Here is a 23153-nt window from a genome sequence, read left to right as displayed (position 1 = left end):
TGGACATCAGGCAAAAAAGTATGTGAGAATTAATGTCTATAACTTATCTGCGCATCAGCAGGTCAAATGCAATTAGATGGTACATAAATGCTACAGCGCGCGCATGCTGGTCGAAGCAAAAGCAAAAGAAGAGATGAAACAATTTATTTTCGGAAGAACGATTGCATATAATCCCACTGAAATGTTGCGGTTAATTGTGGCAATTGACAGTGAAGCGCGCTCGCATGCAATCGCAAAGCAATAATTTCCACTTAAAATGCAATGCAAGTAAGTCATAAATTAATTTATGCCGTCATTATAAATACATTTCCCCAGTCTATAGTGCCTCTGGTGGGGTAGTGTTGTTGCGTTAATGCTCTCAAGTAAGTAAGTAATATTATGGCAATGCCGAAATTGAGTGCCGGTTAACACCGATACATACCACATATTCATCAAATCATTATTGGCAATGCCAATGGCAGATATCAAACCAAAAACAACAGTCGAACAACACTAGCGGATGTGGCACGGGAAGTTAGTGTTGGCTTACCTGCTTAACACGCTCGCAAACCGTGTAAGAACAACGGGATACATTGAATCCATACAAAGTAAAGGAGTTAGTTGTTGGTAAATTGACAGATGTTCGCACTGAGAATGCACGAAATGCAACTATGAAACCATTTAAATAATTAGGGTATAAGGTGATCAACAGGGTAGTGTGATCCCTAGTGATTAGTGGTATCTATTGTATTCGACGAGTAGTCGAACGACTGGTGTTACGCCTGGTTATTGGTTTATTGAGAAATTACTCCCCACGTAACCACATTTCATGTTTTTCTTTTCTATTTTTCAGCTGTTCTTTAATTTGATTGCTCTTTTAAATGTCTGTCAGTCAAATACTATACTTACATATATAATGCTTTAGGCCAGTGGCGATGTCTATAATTAATCCCTGATTTATTGTGCTGGTGCATTTTAGTAAATTGTATAAAATGTTTGACCCATTCTTTTATTCATGCAATTATAGCCAACTGAGTTTTCAATTGAAATCCAATTCGATAGGGAAACTTATCGTCCTCGCACATGTCATCGACCGTTAATTGAAAATTGTGTGCAGGTCAATTGAAGTCAATTGCGTGGAAGATAGAAATTGACTTCGCAACTGCTTCACTGTTCTACCGAGTGCATACGAGAATTTACAATGTCCCTAATTTTTATGTCATCACGTGACAGCTGAGATACTTTGATTGAGTTCTTTACGCAGAGCTGCATTTGAAACCTCGGAAAAATAATAAAAATTTTCATAAATTACTCCTTCCCTGCAAGACGGAGGTAACAAACTGCACAAACACAATCAAACTTTTTCAGCTGTTTACACATACAATTACAACACTTACATTTGTTTACAATTGGAATTGAATTGGAGAAAGCTTTAGTTAGAACAAGAAAAAATATTGCCACTGTAAGCATATTGATATAATAACATTCTAAAAGAATACATATATTACATTAAAAAAAAAGAAAAAGAAAAAGAAAAAAAAAAAAGAAAAAATGGCAATTTGGCCATTTTATAAAAAATTTGGGCTTGAAGAGGTAAGGCTACTTTTTGGTTAAATTTTATTGTTAATATTAATTGATTTGTTTTTTATAGAGGAGATATATAAAAGAATTAATTTTAAAAGGTAAGTGTGATTTGTGTTTATCTAATAATTTGTGTGTTTTTACTAATAAAGTTTTAATAAAATTGCAGGCAAAATCAAAGCAAAGACAACGACCGGGACTTCATTTTATACAAAAGAAAATGTAAGTTATTTTAATATTATCATAATTAATTAGCTTTATATATAAAGTGTGTAGGTAAAAAGCGAAAAAAAGAAATGAATTGGATATACAAGCGGTTGGTACTCAACTCATTTAAATATGTGCGTTTGAATGTCAGCATATCTGCTCGTTTGCAGAATGCTGAACATATTAACCTCAATGGTTAAATATAAAATGATAATATGCAAATATTCAAGTGCTAAATTAAATAAATTAAATAATCATAATATTAAAAGAAAAGTGCTAAATATAAGAAGAACAAGTAAGGAAAGGCTAAGTTCGGGTGCAACCGAACATTTTATACTCTCGCAATTTATTTAGAGATTTACCTATATTTTCGCTTCCCTGTAGATAAAGTATATGTATTTTGAAATCTCTTCTGAAAGTGTATAAATCCCAATGTCCTTCCGTGCTGTGAATAAATGTTGCAAGTATTATTTTTTACTTAAGTTTCTTTTTTATTTTTATTTTGTATTTGTGCGGTTTTGCCAATCTATAATAGAATCTGATATTGCGAATAGTAGCGTGTACGAAGTTTTATTTGGGCATCAAGATTTCAATTCAAATTATCGCATGACCGAATGGACAGTCGGATGACCATTGCGGCTAAAATTTTAAATATAATCTATACCATCTTTTAAGTTGAACCAAAACAGTCGTGTGCCTTCATATCATAATTGATATTTATGGTTACAATTGATAGTTATATTTAATAACATTTTATACTAATATTTTCGTTTATGCAATATAATACAATAATCCACATAATCTATTAAGCATATTATGTAGATATTATGGAGATAATTAATTGCATATATAAATCAGCTAATACTTTTCTTATTTTCCAGGCAACAATATATATATTATATTTGTTCCTGCTATTCCTGCAAGGACCACAGGACGACAGGGCTTTATTTCGCCAACAATGTTAAAATACATACATATATGTAGATTAAGAATAAAATAAGATTATATATCATTTGAATTGTTAAATTAGAACATAAATTGCATAATTATAATAATTTATATAGAAATATAAATTTTATGTTAATAACTTGCAAATGTAAAAAATTAATAATAGCTTAAACTGTTTAAGTTTATAAGATTGTACTATCTACATATTTGATTTTGTAATGATTGAAAATGTAATAAAATAAATTAAAAAACAAAAAAAAATGAATTGTTTTTACCTGTTAGCGGAAAGATATAACAAATATAGGTAACAAACTGCTAACCAAAACAATGACCCGTTCGGTAACAAATACATCTGTTCTGAATAACATAGGGGTAACATAGGTGCTAACATATGCTTCAGCAGAGGTAACATATATATAACATGCCAAACATGAAAATATATGATGCCATTAACAGACGGTAAGTTGTCAAAACTTGACCAATAGGAGGCAAGTATAAGTGTTATCGTAGAACGGAACCACCATAGTGTTACTTCTTTCCCACGCTTCGAACAAAAGTAACAGACAAATTAATTTTTGCTAATGTTTAGAGTAACACAGCTGTAACATGTTAGCTGAAAAATACCCGTCTTGCAGGGTTCTCGGTTATAATTCATACAAATATAATTTTTACACATTCTTATTTGTTATATTAACGGCAAAATCGCGTTTTGGACAATCAGTATTGGACCAAACAAATTCTCTTTCGAGAGATTGAGTCATAAGTAAAAAAAGTTAGTCTTCAAAATCGAAATACAGTATAACTAAAGGCTCGGCAATTGTTACAGAGAACTATTACAATTAGAGTGAACTTAGTCTCCAACAAAACCATGTGCCTAAAAAACCCTCTCCCCCCTTTATGTGACCAATCACCTGATGCGCACGAGTTCATCATGCGTCACCGTTCAACGCTTGAGTGCAGAAAAAGCCGGGCGGCAAGTGCAATAGTGTTTAATACTACTATGACCTATTGCATTGATAAGATTGCAAAAATCAATAATTTCGCAAATAAGAGAAAATACATTACTCTACAGTGTGACAAAAGTGATGAAAAGCAGCAGATGTTACAGAATGCGTTGAGTAGTTTAGAATATTTCTAATATAATGCAAAAAGCAATTGAGGTTAGGTTGGGAATTCAAGTTGTGGAGCGACAGAGCATAGAAATTATTGTCTTTGCTATTGTTAATAAAAGAAAACGAGAAAAAATATACATACATATATAAAAACTTAAATTTTCTGAAAAAGTCATTAACTTTGATTTGTAAGTATGTATGGCATTCGTATTCGTTGTTTTCTTTTGTCATTTCGCGAGCTTCTCCAATTTGCAAGTGACAAGGCGCAACGAGGCGACACTGTTGACCCAGCATGGCTAGCGACCTAAATAAAATCAAGCAGCCACAACCCAATAATTACCACATGTGCACAAAAGAAAACTACAAAGGAGGAGAGCGTATAATGGCTTGGTGTAAGTGGGTTTTTTGATTTAAACACGCATGCCAGTGTAAGATCGCAAAAGAAAATCAGATATTATAACTGCAAAACTATAAAAGTGTACAAGAAAGTTGAAGCATAAGAAAAATATTGCGAAAAAAATGACAAAGAAAACTCATCAATAGCAAAGTGACACACAATATTGACGTTTGACGATTAAAGCTCAGCACGAGATGTATTATCACAGACAACAACAATCAAAGTTCATTAACATTCGACACTGAAACGAATTGCATGATTTCTTTGGCACAACAACTACAAACAAGATAATAATAACATAAAAAATGCGTAAAAGCCATAATTAATAACGAAGAAGAAAGCAAAACATGGAATGTGCGAAAAATGAGGCGCAGCGAATTGTTACACAGACAAATAGTAAAGTCGTTAAAACCAATCTCGAAACAAAATATGTATTAGTTTTGACACAGTAACAATGATCGGAAGATGACAAATGACATGATTTACACGCACAAACTTCAAAAAGCAAACATATGTATGTTCGCTCATATTATAACTCTCTGTCTTCGATATATTGCAAAAGAGAAATAGTGTTCCACTGAATTCCAGTTGCTGCAACACATGCGCCACAGGTGAACAGGTGAAGTTTGCAACAACGCAAGTCACAATGACAGCTCTCACTATTTATAACCATTTATGTACACATGTATGGCGCAGCTGGCAGAATGTATTGACCGCCTTTATTTATAGGTAGTATCTTGTACTTGTTTACCTTGTTTTTTCTCTCTACTACAAGGTAATATGTGTTTAAACTGTTCTTATCGCATCTAAACATTTCTTTGGTTGCGTTGTGTTTTTTTCTTTGTTGACATACAAATAAAAAGTTGAAAGCTGAAGAAAACTTTCATCAAATGTTGGTTAACATTTCTCTGTCAATTTACTGTTTTCAATGCCTTAAAACATTTAATTTTTTTAATATTTTAAACTTCCTACAAATAACTGATTATTGAGAGATTATTGATTTAAAAATTAAAACTTTTGAATGAAACAATGGGATTGTAAAATACCAAGGTTATCAGGGAATAATTGTTATAGTTTGCAGAGTTAGCTGTAGTCTGACGTCGGGCACGGGAATCGATGAATAAACCTATTTCCTCGACCTTTACTCAGTTCCTTACTGCTAGGATCTTAAAACTCTCCTCAACTAAATCTACAGCGAATATATTCACCAACTGCGCGAAGGAGTACACTCCAGATTTAAATATATCTTTCAATGGCATTGCTGAATATGCATCTTATTAAGGATCATAATGGAATGCTCTCCAAGCAATTTCTATTCAGATGCTTTCGTAGAAATCATCCCTGTAGTCACTTGCTAAGAGCCTCCCAGAGCCATCAAGAGTAAAAAAAAAAAACGTCGACGATCTAGAACACTATACCGACCAGACTTCGGACGCAACTGATTTCCGACAAGCACAGAGGATCTCCTCGTGAACGACATACTTAGCGTCAAATCATCAGCCATAGCTGACACCGAGCACGATTTGCCTTACGAAAATAGGGTGACGAAAAAGCTTGTTTTCTGGGCCTCCCATTAGATGACTTCGATGACAATTGATTTGTGTTTGCCGGTGCAGGCAGGCTTAGATAACCGTTACAACAACAACAAGAACAACCTGTGCATTGTGATGGCAACTAAAAATTTTAATGTCTTAACCCATTATTTTGACAGAAGTAAATAACAATTGCCAAATTTGTTAATAAAATTTATAAAACAGGACTTATTACTGATTTTTGAACGTATAACTTCTATAAAAAATATAAATCATAAATACATATTTGTATTAAATAAATACTCAAATATTAAAGTTGAATACTCTCTGACCAATATACATATGTATGTATTATATAATCATTTTCTCCAGACTGAAAGTCGATTTATTATGTTGTGGTCTCTGTGCCTCTTTGCTGTCATTGAGAGTTTGTATACTTGAATGAATGAAAACCAAACAAAAAATAAGAAGAAAGCATTAAATTAACCGAGCATACAATGTATGAGTGCTCATAAGTATCTTTTTGTACAACCGCAACAAGAAAGAACTGGAAGAAATTCTCTTGATACTGATTGCCCTGACTGACTAACACATTTCCATTCAGTTTTTGCATTATTGTTGTTGTTGCAATTGTTGCCGCCTCCGAGTGATCAACTACCTAAGAGATCGAACGAAGTGCTCGCTGTCACAATTCCGTACACAAAAGATAACAGCTTTAAGGAACAACAACAATGGGAAAAGGTGGACAAATAAAAGCAACTATTGACTTGTCGAGGCGGTGATGGTTGATTGTAGTGATGGTTTGATGGTGGCGATGCTGATGATGATGATGATGCTGCACAACAGGTTCAATCACCGCATTCGCAAAAGAAATGTTTGCAAACAAAGCAGCACAACAACAATGAAAAATACAACAACAGCTACATAGAAAGCTTTTAGTTGAGCAGCAAATAACCAGCGCTTGGGATACATAACTATGGCAAGAATGTAAGCGCGTTGAAGAATTTTAGTTTGAGGCATACAGCCGTCGACACAATAGACGAGCGTAGCGTAGCACGCTGGCATAGTGGCAACTGTTGCGCAAGCGCATAACATTGTTGCTGCCAATAAATAATCGCTCAGTGCGGTTTGACGCAATCAACGTCAGCAACATAGGTATGCGCTTTTTTAATGTTGTTGCTGTTGTTGGTGGTATTATTATAAATATGTGTGTTTGTATGTTTGTAATCATAGTGTGTGCTTGTGCGTTGTATTTCGCACAAAATTCGCAGCATCATTTCACAAAATGAACACTTTGTAATCGGGCAATTTATTGACTCGTTCAATGGATAATATTTTTTGTGTGGCATAACCACCATCGAGGTCCAACGTTTAACTTGTACAAAGCCAAAAGTGTGAGTATACATGCAGCTACATATATACACCTATATATGCACATAAATATCTATATAAGCATATACTTATATTGCTGCGCGGCATATCTTGTGCTTACGTAAATTATTTTTTACCAAAGTGGAAATGAAATTGTTCAGATAAATTGAAAAAATATGGGTGGCCTAATCGGCTAGCGGTTGCGCGCTGCTGCTGTGGCTGCAGCCGCTTTACTGGTGGGAAAGCAAACTGGCCACTCAATCGTAGTCACACAGCAGCAGATGAGCTATGCGTGTTCTTGCTTAAATAAATATGCTCAATTGATGGAGGTCAAACTGGGTGGGTACAGCGGCGGCTCTTCTGAGAGCCAGGTGAACGAATTCAAACAAGTCTTACAAAAAATTCTGGTGAGAGATAAGTCTAATAGTTTCCAAGTTTTAAGTATCACAGTAAAGAAAAATTGTGACATTCCGATTGAATATACCAAATATGAGGCCAGTATGAGGTCTGAAACAAGCTAAACTCTTGGCATATTTATTCGAAAGAAAAAAATCAATTTAACTTGTTTATTTGACAAAATTCCTATAAAAAACTTCTAATAAGAATAATAGTTTAGTTTTTAAATAAACAAAAACAATTCATCCAACTTAACGTTATATCAGCCCTTTATACTCACATATGTATAGACCTTAAAAGATTTCGTCAAGATATTAATGGTAACTTACCTGAAAATAGAAAAAATACGAAATTAGATTTATGATAACAAAATACATAATTAATTAGAATAAATAATATACAATGGTTGTAAAATAGTCCAGTAAGAAACTACAGATCAAATTATGTACCAAAATATCCCTGCTTAACCATTAATATTTTCTAAATATGACAATTAAAGTATAACATATTGCAAAGGAAAACTTAATTTCTAGCTTAAAACTTTCAGTTTATACATAGAACCCTTACAATAAAAAATATTTCAAAGTGCATATGAAATATACGTATGTATATTTAATAATCAAAAACATATGCGATAAAATCGAATTCAATTGAGGAAAACGGCTAAATTTATAATACAAAAACTTTTCTATAATTTAATGTGCATTTATTAATTTTTACACACGAATTTCTATTTATAAGAATCGATCAGTAGAAAATAAACAAATATATGCGATAATTATAGGCGAAAATTGAATAAAGAGGGTAGCAGCTCAACAAGTCATTCAAAGGCGTGAAACCTCAGACGTTAATTTAAAAAATAAAAATTTAAAACTAAAAATAAAACATAGTAAAAATAAAAAAAAATAAAATTAACACCGCATTCTCTAAAGTGCTAATAATCGCTGAAACACTTAATACCTTCGCGGAAAAAAAAAACAAAAAGAAAGAAGAACATAAACCAAAACAACAACAAAATCAAAGCAGTTTGGAAGATAAACGTCAAAGTCGAGCGGGAGAACTGTTATAATTTTGTGGTAAAAATCAGGCTTAATGGCATTTTTTATTTACGATGTGGTTTTGCTTTCAAAAGTCAGCAAGAGAGAAAGAAGGGGCTGTGAACAAGTTAGATAATAAACAAAGAAATTTGCTGAAAAACTTGTTCGGCAGTTAAAAAGTGACAACAAAAAAGTAAAGTCAAAAAAGCCCATTCTATAATATTGAAAAATAAAATATAAACAATGAACAAAGTAGAAAGGAATAACCAAAAAAAAAAAAACAATAGAGAAACGTTATAACGGGTGATTTTTTTGAGGTTAGGATTTTCATGCATTAGTATTTGACAGATCACGTGGGATTTCAGACATGGTGTCAAAGAGAAAGATGCTCAGTATGCTTTGACATTTCATCATGAATAGACTTACTAACGAGCAACGCTTGCAAATCATTGAATTTTATTACCAAAATCAGTGTTCGGTTCGAAATGTGTTTATCGACAAATTTTGTTCAGCGATGAGGCTCATTTCTGGTTGAATGGCTACGTAAATAAGCAAAATTGCCGCATTTGGGGTGAAGAGCAACCAGAAGCCGTTCAAGAACTGCCCATGCATCCCGAAAAATGCACTGTTTGGTGTGGTTTGTACGCTGGTGGAATCATTGGACCGTATTTTTTCAAAGATGCTGTTGGACGCAACGTTACGGTGAATGGCGATCGCTATCGTTCGATGCTAACAAACTTTTTGTTGCCAAAAATGGAAGAACTGAACTTGGTTGACATGTGGTTTCAACAAGATGGCGCTACATGCCACACAGCTCGCGATTCTATGGCCATTTTGAGGGAAAACTTCGGAGAACAATTCATCTCAAGAAATGGACCCGTAAGTTGGCCACCAAGATCATGCGATTTAACGCCTTTAGACTATTTTTTGTGGGGCTACGTCAAGTCTAAAGTCTACAGAAATAAGCCAGCAACTATTCCAGCTTTGGAAGACAACATTTCCGAAGAAATTCGGGCTATTCCGGCCGAAATGCTCGAAAAAGTTGCCCAAAATTGGACTTTCCGAATGGACCACCTAAGACGCAGCCGCGGTCAACATTTAAATGAAATTATCTTCAAAAAGTAAATGTCATGAACCAATCTAACGTTTCAAATAAAGAACCGATGAGATTTTGCAAATTTTATGCGTTTTTTTTTTTTAAAAAGTTATCAAGCTCTTAAAAAATCACCCTTTAAAAACACATCACAAAAATATAAACTATTAAACACTTTTGTTTGCAAATTAACAACAAACCATTTCGCAATTAATTAGCAGATTTGCAAAAATAGAACGCTAACGTGTTGATGTTAATAGTTATGTACGGAAAAGTTGTGCCGATTATGAAAAAATATACAAAACGTTTACTGAAGTAGAAAGTAAAATTAATGGAAACTTCATTGAGGGGAAATATATTTTTTAACAAAAGGTACCGACAATTTCATTTTTAATCCCAAAGTGAGAATGAAATTTCAACTCTTCAGAACTCGAAGATATTTGTTTGTTGCTGGACTTTTACTGATTGAAAATGCACATTTCCGATAAAAGGAAGTGCCTTAATGTTTTAATAAATATGTAGAAACAATGTAATGAAGTGTTAGTGTATAATAAGTGCATTACATAAATTAAAAGTTAACTAATAATCGAAAAATCGCCACATTTGTGAAATTTTCAACTTAAAATGCGAATATCTCGAAAATTATAAGTCTCAACTGTTGGCAACTATTATATATATTCGTAATCTGGAGATCGTCCTCTTTCCAACCGTACCCATTTCAACCCTGAAATCGGGGGATACTATACTAAAGTTTCCCCCTTTGCTTCATCAAATCATCACTACATTATCGATTACTGATTTAAATACATAAGTAGCACATCGAACACTGGGATTAAGCATAAAGAAGTAAAACCAAAGACAACATAAAAATACGAATGAGTGCATTAAAACAGCATTAACATAGTATTTAGTAGTTGTTGTAAGTTAAACCCGAAACCGGGTTCCGCAACACGAAAAGCTTTACAGAAAGCATAACAAAATGGAATAGCAAGAATTAAAAAGTGTATGGAACACAAACAAATAAAAGGAAATGAGGTGTGTTTGCAACAAAAAAAAAGGAATCTGAAGAGCATAAGGAAGCAGAGAAGCCTCCTAAAGTCGAACAGCATAGCCTGGTCAATGATCTGTCGGAAACAAGAACAGAGGAAGAAAAGTCAAATGTCAATTAATTATTAGATACATGCATGTGGATATTACGGAGCGAAGACTGATGAAATATACAGTAGTTTTCCTAAATAACGAATATTCGTTTTAACGAAACCCGCTTATAACGAACAAGCAAATTTGTTACATTGAGTACCTTAAATAACGAACATAGGGGATTTGTAAGTACTCGGTTTAACGAACAACATGAAGAAGTCATATGAAGAAAGAGAAAAAATCAAATAACATCAAACCATAATTAAAAATAAAACTTGGAAAAGCCCAAAAGAAATGTGCAAATTGAAAAAAATGTTGAATTTTATTAAAAAAACTTAAAATTATTGATCAGCACCAAATAGAAGTATAAGTGTCAGAATTGGTTCATTTTGGAAGAATTTATTGGATTTGAATTGTTTTGTTATGGTTTTTCATTTTTTAAGAACTAATTAATAAAACGATATTTAACTCATTTTTATTGAAAAACATACCTCTAAGTGAGTACTCGAATTAACGAAAAATTGGATATAACGAACAGGCTTGACAATTAATGTGTTCGTTGTTTCGGAAAACTACTGCACTCGAAAATGTTTGTATGTTCATGTGAATATACACACATGGTACAAAACTGAAGAGTTCTTATTAAATGCTAAAATCTTGGAATTCTAAGTAACTTACTGAAATATTGGGAACAAAAATCTTGTAAATTAAAAAAAGTTAAAATAAATCTTCGGTTTCATGACTACTTGTAAATTTATGGTGATTTTATAATTTTATTTTGTATAATTAGTTTTATTTTATATAATTAATTTTAAAAAATATATTTTTTCAATGTGTCTTCACTTTTGGCAGGCACTGTTCATGCAAATCTAAAACAAAACGTATTAAGCAAGCAAACTAAAGAACCCATAGTGAAAATATGCTTTCAAACAGGAAATTGCAGAAATTCGAGCAAATGTTATCGCAAAAATATATACACATAATTACAAAATCAAGAAATAAGGGAAGTGAAGTTAGAAATCATAAATTGTAAAACGATCACTTGATTTAATGTGACGCCTTATTTATAACAGTTACACTAAGCGGCGGCGAAAACGAGATTTGCTGCATGCAACATTAGAGTTGCCAAATGTCATTAGCATACTAGAAAATAATGTTGAAAAAATATAAAAATAAAATATATATATATATCTATATATAAAGCAACATAAGGAGAGCACGAAAGACTGACCACTTGGAAGCCGGTTCGATGCCGCAGCGAAAAATGCTATTATATTACGGTAATACGTGTAAGCCGAGGATTTACGAGTCGCTAGCTATTATGCAGACGGCTAGTGAGATGGGAATGCAATGAATACAAACAGACCAAACGAAACGGAAGAGCAAGTGCCGCAGCGAGAGAGGTGTAGAGGAGTAAGCAGATGACAACTCCATTGCAATGTAACCGAGCGTATTGCATAAAAAAATATATATTAAATAGGAAGTATTTAGCTTAAACTGGTTTGGTATGCAATCAAGCCGCTAGGCATTAAATCCACACTAGCCGCTCCACATACATCTGAATCTACTTCTAGCGCTGCGCCGTGGCTGAGTTGAATGCTTAAGCCCTTAAGTAGACTTCATACCGTTTCACTTGTTTCTCATTAAACGGAGTAGCCAGCCACATGCACTTGCAAATACTTCAATGCATTGCTAGATTCAACTTGACGTTAGTGGCTACTGTCTGAAGTGCTTATGCATATATCTACTTTATTTACTATGTATACTTAGGCTAATTGGCTATCATACAAAGCCAAGTAAATAAATGAATGAAAATAAGAGAAAATATAGAACTGAAAATTAGCAAAGATATGCGAGAAACTGATGTAGCTGAAAGGCAAGACAAGGCATTCTTAGTAAAAGAGACGAAAATAATAAAACAAAAGTTTGAGCAACAGAAAGTAAAAGTCGCCATTACTGCAATGTTTACGTATGCAGCTCATACATAAGTTCTTCATTGCACACTTTTTTCTTGCACAAATAGGAATCGATTGTCTTCTTACTAACCTTGCCACACCCCTTCCATTGTATTTGCCCAATAACTTTGCACTTGCGGTTTCATGCACTTATGAAACTTGCAAAAGATGAAATTAAAAACGAAAACCTTAAAAGAAACATTTTCTACGGAATTGAAGTTGCACAAGATCACAAGACAAGTCTGTGCAGTTGTTCTGCAATTGAAAAAAAGTATCCCAGAGTTGTATGCAAATAAGTTGTGCTGAATGCCAACCGAATGGAACAAAGAACGCTTCACAGTGATATTAAACAGTAGACGATCAATTGAAAGCTACATATTTAAGAAGCAAGAAAACTCGACAGAGTTGTATTTTGCAACAAAGCAAGACATCGAAATGTCTGTCTAAATTTTCGAAATTTTTGAGGTTTTTTTGAGGTCGTAAAGAAGACCCTTCCGTATCGCCGAAACGCCTATCACAAATATTATGAGGCAGCTAATGTCTATTCCTGCAAGTTCGTATGGTTCGCTAAAATTATAGCTACCGAGATGTTCCAACTTCTGAACAGTGAAGGAGGAAATGTCTTCGTGTTTCCCTCTATACTGCTATGGTAGTTTGCGTCCGGCAGGATTCTTAACCTTATCGCATGTATGCCTATTCCACAGTGTCCGGTGTGTACTCTTACTATTGCCGCAAGGTGAACCTTTTTAAGTGCACGTAGTTCCGCCGAGGAGGATGGAGTCATATGTAGAAGTTCACGTAAGTGAGGAAAGTTTCTGACTGCCATTCACTTGGGAGTGGCCAGGAACGATTCTTTTACATGTGGCTCAAGCAGCTCACAACTTCCGGTCTTAGACCAAGTATCCTCTGGGTAGCCAACAGACATCCGTCTGGAAGCGAGCTAAAGTGAGAAGGCGAATCCCGCTTATGCGGTTGTGCGTAGGGCTTGGGACCCACCACATAAAAACGAATAACCAGTGAATAAGAAACACAGGCCTCGGATGAGAAACCCCCTTTTGATGACGACCACGGCAAACGTATAAAGGACTATGATTTAAGGGCATGCACCTGGAATGTCCGGACCCTTAATTGGGAAGGTGCCTCTGCCCAGCTGGTTGATGTCCTCGTAAGAGTAAAGGCTGACATCACCGCAATCCAAGAAATGCGATGGACGGGACAAGGACGGAAGAAGGTGGGTCCTTGTGACATCTACTACAGCGGCCATATAAAGGAGCGCAAATTCGGTGTGGGATTCGTGGTGGGAGAGAGACTCCGTCGTCGAGTCCTGGCATTCACTCCGGTGGATGAACGTCTAGCCACAATCCGCATCAAAGCGAGGTTCTTCAACATATCGCTGATTTGCGCCCACGCCCCGACGGAAGAGAAGGACGATGTGACCAAAGATACCTTCTATGAGCGCCTAGAACGTACCTATGAGCGCTGCCCCCGCCACGATGTCAAAATCGTGCTTGGCGATTTCAACGCTAGGGTGGGTAAAGAAGGTGTCTTTGGCACAACAGTCGGAAAATTCAGCCTCCATGACGAAACATCACCAAACGGTCTGAGGCTGATCGACTTCGCCGGGGCCCGAAATATGGTCATCTGTAGCACTAGATTCCAGCATAAGAAAATCCATCAAGCTACTTGGCTGTCCCCGGATCGAATCACTCGCAACCAGATCGATCATGTTGTGATAGATGGACGACATGTCTCCAGTGTTTTTGATGTGCGTACGCTTCGTGGTCCCAACATCGACTCGGACCACTATCTTGTAGCAGCTAAGATACGCACCCGCCTCTGTGTAGAAAAGCGCACACGTCAACAAACACAAGGAAGGTTCGACATCGAGAAGCTGCAATCACAACCGACAGCCGAACGATTTTCTACTCGACTTGCACTCCTGCTCTCTGAGAGCACTCATCAGCATCTCGGTATAAGGGAGCTGTGGGACGGCATATCAAACTCCTTACGTACAGCTGCAACCGAAACCATTGGCTTTCGGAAAAGCCAAAAAAACAGCTGGTATGATGAGGATTGTCGTCTCGCAGTGGAGAGAAAACAGACTGCCTACCTCGCAATGTTGCGATCGACCGCAACACGAGCGGGATGGGAAAGATACCGAGAGCTGAAGAGGGAAGCGAGACGCATTTGCAGAAAAAGAAAGAAAGAGGCAGAAATGCGTGAGTATGAAGAGCTTGACAAGCTGGCCGACAGGGGTAATGCTCGAAAATTTTACGAAAAGATCCGGCGACTAACTGAAGGTTTCAAGACCGGAGCACACTCCTGTAGGACCCCCAGCGGTGATCTAGTGGTTGATGACCAGAGTATACTGTGTTTGTGGAGGGAACACTTCTCCAGCCTGCTGAATGGCAGTGAAAGTACAACACCAGGAGATGGCGAACCCGATTCCCCAATCGACGACGATGGAACAGATGTTCCATTGCCCGACCGTGAAGAAATTAGAATAGCAATTACCCGCTTGAAGAACAACAAGGCGGCGGGGGCCGATGGATTGCCGGCCGAGCTATTCAAATACGGCGGCGAAGAGCTGATAAGGTGCATGCATCAGCTTCTTTGCGAAATATGGTCGGAAGAAAGCATGCCCGACGATTGGAATCTCAGTGTACTCTGCCCAATCCATAAAAAGGGAGACCCCACAATCTGCGCCAACTATCGTGGGATAAGCCTCCTTAACATCGCTTATAAGGTTCTATCGAGCGTACTGTGTGAAAGACTAAAGCCCACCGTCAACAAACTGATTGGACCTTATCAGTGTGGCTTTAGACCTGGAAAATCAACAACTGACCAGATATTCACCATGCGCCAAATCTTGGAGAAGACCCGTGAAAAAAGGATCGACACACACCATCTATTTGTCGACTTTAAAGCTGCTTTCGACAGCACGAAAAGGAGCTGCCTTTATGCCGCGATGTCTGAATTTGGTATCCCCGCAAAACTAATACGGCTGTGTAAGTTGACGTTGAGCAACACCAAAAGCTCCGTCAGGATCGGGAAGGACCTCTCCGAGCCGTTCGATACCAAACGAGGTTTCAGACAAGGTGACTCGCTATCGTGCGACTTCTTTAACTTGATGCTGGAGAAAATTATAAGAGCTGCAGAGCCAAATAGAGAAGGTACAATCTTCTACAAGAGTGTACAGCTCCTGGCGTACGCCGATGATATTGATATCATCGGAAACAACACCCGCGCCGTTAGTTCTGCTTTTTCCCGCCTGGATAAGGAAGCGAAGCGAATGGGTCTGGTGGTGAACGAGGACAATACGAAATATCTCCTGTCATCAAACAAACAGTCAGCGCATTCGCGTCTTGGCTCCCACGTCACTGTTGACAGTCATAACTTTGAAGTTGTAGATAATTTCGTATACCTAGGAACCAACATTAACACCGATAATAATGTCAGCCTTGAAATCCAACGCAGAATCACTCTTGCCAACAGGTGCTACTATGGACTGAGTAGGCAATTGAAAAGTAAAGTCCTCTCTCGACGAACAAAAACTAAACTCTACAAGTCCCTCATCATTCCCGTCCTACTTTATGGTGCAGAAGCGTGGACGGTGTCAACATCCGATGAGACGGCACTAGGAGTTTTCGAGAGAAAGGTTTTGCGGAAGATTTACGGTCCCTTGAACATTGGCAACGGCGAATACCGCAGAAGATGGAATGATGAGCTGTATGTGTTGTTCGACGACATAGACATAGTCCAGCGAATAAAAAGACAGCGGCTACGCTGGCTGGGTCATGTTGTTCGAATGGATGAAAGTGCCCCAGCTCTGAAAGTTTTCGATGCAGTACCCGCTGGTGGAAGCCGAGGAAGAGGGAGACCTCCACTCCGGTGGAAGGACCAGGTGGAGAAGGACCTGTCTTCACTTGGTATTACCAATTGGCGCCAAACCGCCAAAAGGAGAGATGCGTGGCGCACTGTTGTGGACTCGGCTATAACCGCGTAAGCGGTTTCTACGCCAGTTAAGAAGAAGAAGTTCCGCCGACCTCTTGTGCCCCAATTTGGGCCAAAGGATAGCGCAACAGTGCAGGTTTTAGTCGTTAACCAGAGTTTACCAAGCTCGCGAAAGGTCCAGTGATCCAGTGCTAGAGCACAAGAGGATAATAGAGCTCCGACTCTGTCCCAGCATGATGAAATAGGTCGACGGATGCCACTTCTACCAAACTCAGCCGCCATGCAGTCCTCAGCGATATGTTTTAGCACACTAACAATGATGACGAGTCATATTGCCAATAAATTTTCAATGTGAATAATTTCCTTAAAAAAATCCGTTATATTAAAATAATATTTTTATTAGATTAATCACTCCTTAGCATTATGATATTAGACATAAGCCACAGAACCTTAAAACATTAATAATTATTAAACAAATACAAAAATTAAAAATGTTTAAAGATTTATAGCCATCTAGAGAATGTTGACTGGCGTCAGCGAAAAAAAAATAACAAATAATGAATAAGAAGACAGCTTCCACAGCGAGAATTAGAAGGCTAAATGGCGCTTGGCAACAAACCAAGCGCAACAACAACGTTTGTGAAATGACGGTTTTTTTAAGGGGTTACAAAAACGAACGAGAAAAAACAAGTTGATGCCACTGAAAAGGTCAAATAGAAAGTGAAATGAGTGCGAAAAATAACAAAAATTGCAATGGAGACAGAACGTGCAGTCAAACGTGAAATAAAAAAACAACAGAAAAGCAAAAACATAAGTTTTAAATAGATTATGCAATCGAAAAACTGCTGGATTACAGGGCAGCGATTATTGAAATTGCAGGTAAACGCAATAAAAATAATTAAAACAAAAATGCAAAAATCAAATTACCAAACGAATGACGGAGTGCTGACGTTAATGTGAAAAGGGTTGATGGGCGCTGGCGAAAATGGTGGCTTAACAGGATTTATTTCATGATTTTCTTATTTGCGTTTTGGAAGCATGATTTTCTAGTGGAAGAATTAAAGGCCACATAAGAGCAAAAGCGGTGCAACGATGCAAATATCCTGCTGACTGGACAAACAAAGCACCGGCGGGCTGGCTGACTGGTTGGTTGATGGGCAGGCGCGTACGCTTGATGAGCCTTGAGGCTCATGGCTGTGGCTCTATGTACATTCACCCTTTCATTTCGCACAACTGCAAAAATTTCGCTGCAGTTGGGGGGCGCTCACAACCGAAAATTTTATTTATAGCGTGCAGTGTTGCATGCACAAAATAAGCAAAGCCCGCGTCTGGGGGTAGTTATGGCGTCAAGGGCATTGCAGCAATAAGCAGCGAACTGTTGTGGTGGGCCGCCGTCTGCATGATGAAAGTAATATATATATTTGTTGCACTGGTGAGGGAGACAGAGGCAAAAATGTGTTGGCGGCGTAGTGGTGATTGTGATGACGTTGTAGCAGTAATGCGAAAAAATCCCTTGAGACTCGAATTGCAGACACTTACCCACACCCAGCAACAAGGAAATCCTTCGAGCGGCACTTTCCCTTTCAAAACTTATTATGTGTATGTATAGTATGAGTGGGTAAAAAACCAACAACAAATATAGCAGACAGAAACAAAAAAAAAAATATATATCAAGGACAACAATGTTAGTTGTGCAAGGGCTTGAAAAGTGAGAGCTATTATGACGCATAAGAGCGACATGCTTTATCCTTTCCAGCACTCAAACTGCTGCATAAAATCGCCACGACGACAAGTGTTGTCTCGAGTATGTCAATAATGAATAAAATTTTGCATGTATTTGTATTTGTTATGTTTTTAAGTTTGGAAATTTATCTTAAAATAGGTGTGTATTTTTTAAATCATTAGGGTGGAGCTTTTTTTAATTGTTTTAAGGTTAGGTTAGGTTTAGGCTAAAGCTATCGGTGGAAAAAGTGCAGATAATTTATGATAAAAAACAACAGCTTCATGGATTAAAGAAAAAACTATTTAATAGGGTTTATATCTCAATAAAAGAGTTTATTTGTTTAAATTTGTTCAATGAAACCAGTCGGAACACCCTATTGAGTGCACTACCCTAAAGCATAGTCGCCAACGTTATAATCCTTACGCAAATTAAAAGCGAAAACTGTCAGCTAGCAATCTTTTCCTGCCAGGAAACAAGCGAATTGCCTTATTATTTGCACAACTCTTGCGTATGCGTGTCGAATCAAAGACAATGCAAACTTCTCTTCGACTCAATGCAGCGCTGATGCTTGTGCATATGTGTTTATATACATACATATGTATGCAATGTAATAAGTGCTCTTAATCCCCAACGAAATCCATGTAATTATGTCTTCGGTGCTCGCGGCAATAAATTTGCATTTTGCCAAAAATGTGGCATGAATGACAGTTTCCGTACTCCCGGGTGTCTCTCAATTGGGCTTCAACGCAACCCTATTTAAATGCATGTGATCTATATACATATGCACATTTGTATGGATGTGTGTATATGTTTGAACTGGTATATCTGTATCTGCCTGTATCTTTCAATTCGATCCAATGACGGAAATTAATGCTATTGCAATTGTGTTGTTAGTGTGTAAGTATGATTTATTGCCTGCAGTATTGCTGCTATCGATTTGAATGCACTTACATACGTACATCAATATATATGTATATTGAATCTCACTAACAATTATACTGATATTTTTGCAAAAAAAACCGACACGTGGCAAATGATGTGTGAATTAGCTTAATTATTGGCAAGGAGTGTAATACCAATACCTACACAAAAATATCACACATACATATGTACATATATATTCACAATGGTTGTCAGGTAATTTGAATTTTTTTAGAATTACAGGACTCGGCATCGCAGTTTTATGGTCCCTATTAAAACAAATGCAAATATGCTCGGATCGATAAAAAGTTTGGAATATTAAATGGAAATATTTATTAAAAAAAAAAGTTTTTATTGGTGTTTTTGTGAAGTATTATTATTAATAAAAATATTTTAACTACATTTTAACTTTGAATATTGTATATGAAAGAAATTATGTTCTATAATAATAATTCGTAGTCAGTTGCCTGAACTTTAATTAACACAGCAAATGTCACAAGCGATTTATTGAGAACCAAGTTTGGTGAGCCACCAAAACAACGAAATGGCTCAGTCAATTGTTTGCCTCGGTCGTCCGATTTGACGCCGTTAGACTATAAAGAATTTCATTGATATCCCAAACCGTTTTTGTTATACTCTCGCAACAAATGTTGCTAAAGAGAGTATTATAGTTTTATTCACATAACGGTTGTTTGTAATACCTAAAACTAAACGAGTTAGATATAGGGTTATATATACCAAAGTGATCAGGGTGAAGAGTGGAGTTCAAATCCGAATGTCTGTCTGTCCGTCCGTCTGTGCAAGCTGTAACTTGAGTAAAAATTAAGATATCTTGATGAAACTTGGCACACTTATTTCTTGGCACCATAGGAAGGTTGCTTTCGAAAATGAGCAAAATCGGATCACTGCCACGCCCACAAAATGGCGAAAACCGAAAACACATAAAGTGCCATAACTAAGCCATAAATAAAGCTACGGAAATAAAATTTAAAAGAAATCGGATCATAACCACACCCACCTCCCATACAAAAGTTACGTTGAAAATTACTAAAAGTGGGTTAACTTACTAGCGAAAAACGTCAGAAACACTAAATTTCACATAAGAAATGGCAGATGAAAGCTGCACTCTTTTTTTACAAAATGGAAAATGGGCGTAGCGTCGCCCACTTATGGGTCAAAAACCATATCTCAGGAACTACTCGACCGATTTCAATGAAAATTGGTTTGTAATAGTTTCCTTACATCCCAATGATATGTTGTGAAAATTGGCCAAATCGCTTCACAACCACGCCTACTTCCTATATACCAGAACTTTGAAGACGATCTGAATCGTTTACTTTACAATATATAAAGCAAGCACTAGTGAAGATATCGATGCAGAACTTTGTACAAATACTACGTTCATAGTGTGGCAGCCCCATTCTAATAATCGCCGAAATCGGACCATAGGTTTTTAAGGCCCTATATATCGAACACGAGGACCTCGGTGCTTCTAACCTATTTTTATGGTTTCCAACTTTCAATGGACTTTATACAATATATATGACGAATATGTGGGTCAAATTGTGTATTATATAATATAAATAAAATTAAATAAATAAATTGCGAGAGTATAAAATGTTCGGTTACACCCGAACTTAGCCCTTCCTTACTTGTTTTATTTAAATTTGTAGAGCGCTTAATGAAAAACCATTTGTAAACATAAATACGAATAATAAAATATTTATATCAAAAACCACATCATTTAATGTTGTTCTTTTTTGTACTGAAATCTTATTTATATAAATTTTTTGAAGAGTAAAACTTTAGAAAAATTATTACATATTATAGTAACGCTTAAAAATTGTTATCAACGCTTGTTTGTACTATTCCCTACACGTATTTGGCAGTTATAAAAAATAATTTTCATCATTTGTTTTGTAATTGTATCAAAAATTAAGTTTTGGTAGAGGAATGAGAGAATTTGTAATAAATAATTTCTTCATGAGATATCCACATACTCTACTAATGAACTCAATTGGATAATACTGCAGCTGCTTTGAGGTGATAGTTGGTTACCAATGTGATTGAAACAATGCTTCATTCGTTATACAAAAACAACTTTTCAGTAGCTATCAATAAAGCGGTTAAAGTAAAAAATATATATTAACACAGATTAGTCATCATAAGGATACCGACTCAATCCACATGAAGACACAAAAACAATGCAACTGCACTCCTTTGTCTAGCAACCCACTGAATATAAAATACTTGTAAATATGTATTGTAATAACTGAACAAAGAAACGCTATGTTGTCAGGCTAATGCACTGAGTGTAATGTTGAAGGCTCACAAAGACGATGTGTTTCCTTTTTTGCTAACTTAATAAATCAATTATTAAGCACAGCCATAATTTGAGGCGAACACACTTCTGTATGCATGTACTCGTATGGCATGAATCATGGCCAAGAAATGTCAGACGTAATAATAATAATAAAAGTAAGCACCAAATGCATACAGCACACGCACACAAGATCGAAAAAAAGTAAACAACAAAAAACATAGAAGTCAAAACTCGTATAAAGTGAAGACTACAAAGCAACTGTATAAATATTATTGCGCATACTCGATCAGACATACATACATGGTGATCGCTGACAGCACACGGATACTGGCACTGACAGACAACAAAGTGCAACGCCACGACAAGTCAGTAGACGTATGCTGTGTTGTTGTTGTGGAGTTCAGTATCCTCTGTGCTTTGTGGCTTTGTGTGGGGACACGCCTAACGCTGCGGATGACAGGAAATAGCGGCACATGCGCAGGCGCATATCGCACGCAAACATCACTCCGCAGAATGTGGCAAAGAAAGAAAGCCAAACAAATGCAGCAGCAACTCCACCTCTTGCTTGCTGCGCCAAATTAAATCATATCGAGGCGAAAATGATTTTCTTACTTTTTTTACAAGCATGAAATTATTATAATTTTTGATTCGTACTATTCGATGGCGTGGCAGATCTTGCAAATTTTGCTCTCTTCATCCAGCTTTAAGTATTTTCTATTAATACTTTTCATAATCGGCTATTAAACCTACACAATGTTGTTAATGTTAATATTGTTGTTATTGTGATCGTTGCAATTCATTTGCTTTACGGCTAGATAGTACATTGGCATTGGTAATGCGCGCCACATGCATAGTACTTGTTGGTATATGCCGGCACTCAACTGGAAATTGGCAAATCAGAAATAAAATTACACGTACATCATGTCAAGAAGTTGCAACGTGTGTGCGTTACAATTTGCTACACTTCAATGTCAAGTGGGCATGCATATACACCCCAGAAATATTATTTGTATGCCATGCGAGGAGTACTAGTACATAATATAGGCAAAGACAACTTCACTTGGTGATCAAATCAGCGTTGGTTAATGATGCGTGGGCTGTTCTGGGTACTGCAGTGCATAATTGTAAGTATGTATCTACATGGATACCGACACACACACGTATATCGACGTCATATATTTCAAAGTGCTGTTTAAACCTAATCAAGGACTTAAAAAAGTTTTTTGCCGAAACATCTCAGAATACTTTTCTTTTTCAGCTGATCCAATAGATTAATATTTGTATTAATCAAATCATCAGTGCGGTACTAATAAGTCTTTCTATGTTTACCGCGATCACAGTACTTCAATCTGAATGAAATCTGTGAGTGGTTATCAAAGAAGCACTGCTCCGAAAAGACCTCATATATGCAGTCAATCCAGCGGTAATTTATATACATATATGTACATCTATTTATTTTAGAATTTATATATCATGCCTCTCAG

At 36.5% G+C, this 23153-nt stretch overlaps 1 protein-coding gene and 2 long non-coding RNA genes across 11 annotated transcripts in view; 2 read left to right on the top strand and 1 right to left on the bottom strand.

The window, feature by feature from the left end:
- The window catches only part of Jupiter (microtubule-associated protein Jupiter), a 144563-nt gene that overhangs the window by 101322 nt on the left and 20088 nt on the right, over window positions 1-23153 (bottom strand). The window lies entirely within an intron of this gene.
- Window positions 1532-2837, top strand: LOC128922530 (uncharacterized). The gene is made up of 4 exons (XR_008471746.1): window positions 1532-1572; window positions 1631-1661; window positions 1730-1782; window positions 2649-2837. It is a non-coding gene; the product is annotated as an uncharacterized LOC128922530 (long non-coding RNA).
- On the top strand, window positions 3376-5139 carry LOC128922531 (uncharacterized). Of its 2 annotated transcripts, none has more exons than XR_008471748.1 (2): window positions 3376-4015; window positions 4084-5139. It is a non-coding gene; the product is annotated as an uncharacterized LOC128922531 (long non-coding RNA). The 2 variants fall into 2 exon arrangements; XR_008471747.1 differs by having other exon boundaries at window positions 3376-4019.

The sequence above is a fragment of the Zeugodacus cucurbitae genome, chromosome 2 (genome assembly GCF_028554725.1).
Source record: "Zeugodacus cucurbitae isolate PBARC_wt_2022May chromosome 2, idZeuCucr1.2, whole genome shotgun sequence".
NCBI classification, from domain to species: Eukaryota; Metazoa; Arthropoda; class Insecta; order Diptera; family Tephritidae; genus Zeugodacus; species Zeugodacus cucurbitae.
Note: the sequence above shows the minus strand (reverse complement) of the source record. Positions and strands in the feature narration are given on the sequence as shown.